Here is a 5,138-nt window from a genome sequence, read left to right on the forward strand (position 1 = left end):
TCTCAATTGATAAAATGCCCAAAATTTATTTTATCAAATAGCACAATAAAATGTATCGAATATTTCACGGTTTAATTCGTTTATATATTTTTATTAAACATATATCTTTACGTCGATTTTTGTACAACGGCTTTAAAGTGCATTGAGTGTGCACTAGTTCTGCCAATGAAAAACGCTATAAGAGTGAAATATAACGAACGTTTTTCGTGAGAACTTTGTCTAAATTATCACTTACTTATATTTAATACGAATACTCCCTTCCAATTTTTCCTACATCAGAAGTGGGATTGTCTTTTAATAATTGAAAACGAATCCGCTGTGTGCCTGAAGAAAAAGAACTCGGTTCGTGTCTACGATTTAGAAGATTGACGCGCGTGTTAGTAGAAACGCACTTATTGAAGGTGTGCAAATTGAAATATTGTGCTGACATTGGGATCCGACGACTGTAATCAAATAGTTATTGCTAAATTGATTTGATATAATAACGGATTGATACCGTGTGCGTTACGTGGTTATTTAAATTGTGTTATTGTTGTTGCTGTAAGAATGGAACGAGGACCTCAGGACACCTTGAACGGAATGACTGTCGTGAATTTGGAAGAGGTCGCCCGGTAGATTGGCAAATCTACAGCAGGAACGAAGGCCGAATTGGTGGCCCGAATATTGTCTATTGAGCAGAGTATTTGGCGAGAGTTGAGTGGCTTGCGGACGATGATCCGTCGGAGTCTGCTATCGCCGGACCTAGACACACACGCGTCAGAGTGGCGATCGTGCTTGAGCGGGGGAGCGGCGTCGCGTTTTGAAGAGATTGCCGCTCCGGATCGTTGCGCGGTCTCATCGGGAGCGATGATGAGGGAGCTGGAGATGTTGAGACGCAAAAAGGTTCTTTTGGAGCGAGAATTGAATTTTACTCGACGGGAGCTGAGCAGATCGCCCGGCGTCGAGAACGATGTTAGTGACCGGGTTATTGACTCCAGATTTAACATTCGAACCATTAGCGATTTATTGAGTGAGTTTCATGGCAATTGTGACAGTTTTGATACGTGAAAGAGACAAGTCGAACTTTTGCGCGTGACTTACCGACTTGATGAGAATCTGACGAAAGTGTTGATTAGTTTATGTTTGAAGGGCAAAGCATTAAACTGGTTTCACTCGAAACCAAAGCATATACAGTTAAGTCCGAATGAGTTTGCACTTCAAAAAAGCGTTCACAAAGCATTAATTTTTTATAAACGGTTTCAATGCTCGTATATACTAAAAAATTTTTAACAAAACTTCGTGGCTTATTTCGAGCTAACAATATTTTATTACAATTTCAAATAAATTACATACGTTTCAGCTTACCAAGCCTTCTTCAGTGTAAATCTATAATCTGTACTTAATATCAAAATATATTGTCAACATTGTCGTCAAAATTTCGTCAATTTAAAATTCGATAAACCCATTTTTCGCTTAAATTGAGCTAAGAAGAACAGTCATTCAAACTATTAGTAGTCTTCACGTTTTTTCCTTCTTTAGTTTCGCGCTTTCTAACCTCTCAGTAATCCTACGTAATATCGTGAAGATCGAGGATCCAGTTCATCGCAATGATTCCATTCGCAACTCCCAATCTCTCGGTAATCATAAATTTATCGTGGAAGTCGAATGTTCAGTTAATCACAAAATCTTCAGTTACTTTGAGAGCTCATTTTCAAGAGTATTCTATGATATTCTGTGATTATTTTATATTAAAACATTTTTCTTGTAGTTAACCGACAATAAAATTTCAAAATTAATAGTGAGATAAAAATGTAAAAACTCACGCCCATGTATATAAAATACTTTTCCTTGAAAAAACCATCAAATTCCGTTACAGAACATTAAACCAAAAGAAGTAGATGTTTCCTTTACAGAATCCAACGAAAGAATGTGTCCGTAAAGTCAGTAAAATTATTATTAGCTCTCAAAGCACCGACGACCCTGACTATAAACATTATAATTGTTTGTCTCGAATGTCGTGAAAAATATTTAGATAAGATTTGTCTAATAATTCGGTATCTTTCATCAAATTTAGTCCATTATTTTGTTCTTTGATGTGGATCATCTCAGATACATTTCTTTTTTTATAGTTCTTTTCAAAATCTAAGATCTTAACTTCATTCCATTTAAATTCATGTTTAGTTTCATTTATATGTTTGGTTATTACCGAATGCTTCGACTGGTCTAATCTTATATTATTCCGATGTTTTTTGATTCTAGTCTTTAGTTGTCGCTTAGTCTGACGCATCACAATTGTCCCACGTATGACGCATCACAATTGTCACAGTTAATTTTGTATATTAAATTATTATTATTTTCATACCCCACGTATGACGCATCACAATTGTCATAGTTAATTTTGTATATTAAATTATTATTATTTTCATGTTGGTTTTTATCTTTGTGTACTTTTATGTGAATCTATTGAGTTTATTAACACAAATGTATCCTATCATGTAATCAGTTTTTTTAATCGATCTTGAAATTTTATTACAAATCGTTTTAACATAAGGGAACACTATTAATTGTCTTACTTCATGATCATTAATAGTTTTGTTTATTTTGGATTTATTATAAGCTAACGTTTTGATTCTTTTGTTAATAAATTTAAAAATAAAGTCGATGGGATAACCATTATCTATCAAAATTTCATTACAAATTCAAGGTTTTTATTATAAAACCTAGAATCTGACAATAAAATAATTCTATTAACTAAGCCAAATATCATTCCTATTTTTTGACAATTGTGATGATTTGAGTGAAATGACAGATATCTTCCTGAAAAAGTTTTCTTGTGAAACCAATCGACTAAGATTTTATTATCTTCATTTATAATCAATAGATCTAAAAAATTCAACTTGTGATTTTCCTCATATTCGATTGTAAATTTAAGCCTGTCATGTTGTTCATTAAACACTTTCAATATTTGAGGTACTGTATCTTTGGAGGCAATTAAAAAGACGTCATCTACATATCTGAAATAAGCAGACAATCGAGGATTAATAAAACAAAGAGCTTTTTCCTCTAAATCCTCCATGACGATATCTGCTATAATAGGGGAATGAGGGGATCCCATGGGAGTACGTACCAAACGTTTGTTTATAAATAGTTCCATTAAAAGTAAAGTATGTTGAATTTAAAATGAACTTTATAGCATTAATGAATTCTGTTTTTGGAATTTTTGTAGCCTCTTTTATGGAGTCCCATCTTTTCTCTATTCCTACTATCGCTAAATCTATGGGAACGTTTGTGAACAGTGACTGTACATCTAGTGATATCATAATCTCCGATTCTTCAAGAGCCATTCCAGTTAATTTGTCATAAAGATCAAAACTATTTTTAACTTTACTATTTGCAGAAGGAATATTTTTCGAAATGATGTCCTGTATGAAGCCAGCTAAATGGTACAACGCTGTATTAACTGATGAAACTATGATTCTAAATGGAACACCTTCTTTATGTATTTTTGGTAGAGCGTATGCTTTTGGTAACAATGCATCGCTAGATCGGAGACGCCATAATTCTCTATCATTAATGTAGTCTTTTTTATGCCATTTTTTTAACATATCATTAAGATTTTTTTCTATTATTGATGAAGGATTCTTTCTAACCACTGCATATGTTTCCGAGTCACTAAGTAGTTCTAAAACTTTGTTATTGTAAAATTTCAGTTCTAAGGCTACTGTAGCATTACCCTTATCAGCTCTCGTAAAGATTATATCTTTATTATTATTACACCAATTTGTCGTAAATCTTAACATCTTATTGATTTTTTTATCAGCATTGTTAATGCTATTGTTATTATGTAAGAATTGGTGGAATTCTGGAATTGCAATATTTCTAATTTGTGTAATCAAAGCTAAATTATTGCTGTTCTTGTTCGTACTACTTTCTATGTCCTTAATAAATTAATTTTTTAATTTTAATGGGACAAATTTTGAATATTAATAATAGTTTTTAATAGCTTTTGTTACAAACAAATGCAATAAAAAAGAACCATTATAAACAATATAAGCATTTTGTTGGGAAATCAACCCACTTAATATGCGTTACCGACCAATATGCGATAATGGACACCTTATCATTGGGTGATACCCACCTGAGGGCGCATGTGAAGTAGAGAGACAGAGCTGTGATTAATAAAAAGTCAGTCTTGTGTTGGATTCTACACGTGTCGAATTAATTCCCGAACAGGTTATAGGCCCAGGCTAAAAAAGTCCACGAGTACACTTGTAAAGAAATTCATAAGTGAGTGAATCCATTATGCATCTACTCAGCAGCCACCACGTGGAAAAATTAGCGGAAGGAAATTACGAATCCTGGCGGATGCAAATGAAGAGCGTCTTAATTTTCAACGACATATGGGGCTATGTCGACGGTAGCATAGAAAGACTCGAAGACGCAAGTGCAGCAGTACATTGGAAAATAAAGGATGAAAAAGCTCTCGCGCTTATCATACTAAGTGTCTCGAAAAATGAGTCATATTCAGCGTATGACGACATCGAAGGAAGCATGGGAAGAATTAACTCGAGTCCATAGCTCTCAAGGACCCGTAAAGAAAGCTTTTCTGTACCGGCAATTGTATAACTCAAAGAAGAGTGAAGGACATACGATGATGCAATACATCAATGACTTCCAGAACAAGGTAAATCTGTTAGAAGACACGGGGATCGAAATTCCGGGAGAATTAAAAACAATAATGCTACTAAATGGACTACCAGACGCATTCGAAAATTTTTGTATCGCAATCGAGTCAAGAGACCAGATCCCGGAAATTGATTTCATCGAAGAAAAATTGCTGGAAGAAGAAGCAAGGAGAGAAAGCGAGAAAATTATTTTAATAGATTTAGTAACTCATTATAAATATGTGATAGAAAATAAAAGATCTGATATGATAATCTGTAAAGAGAAGGACAAATATTGGAAAATAATAAAACAAAAATTTAATAGTACGTTTTCTACTGAATTTTAAAATTCATCAATTGCTCCATAGGAGATACTGCTTTATTTCTTAAAAAAGAATTATTTGTATTAATTTTAAATTTTAAATTTATATTTGTAATTGTAAATATTCGTAAAATAATTTCAGAAAAAAATTTATTTATAAATTTTTATTTATT

Source organism: Trachymyrmex cornetzi, unplaced genomic scaffold (genome assembly GCF_001594075.2).
Source record: "Trachymyrmex cornetzi isolate Tcor2-1 unplaced genomic scaffold, Tcor1.1 scaffold1092, whole genome shotgun sequence".
NCBI classification, from domain to species: Eukaryota; Metazoa; Arthropoda; class Insecta; order Hymenoptera; family Formicidae; genus Trachymyrmex; species Trachymyrmex cornetzi.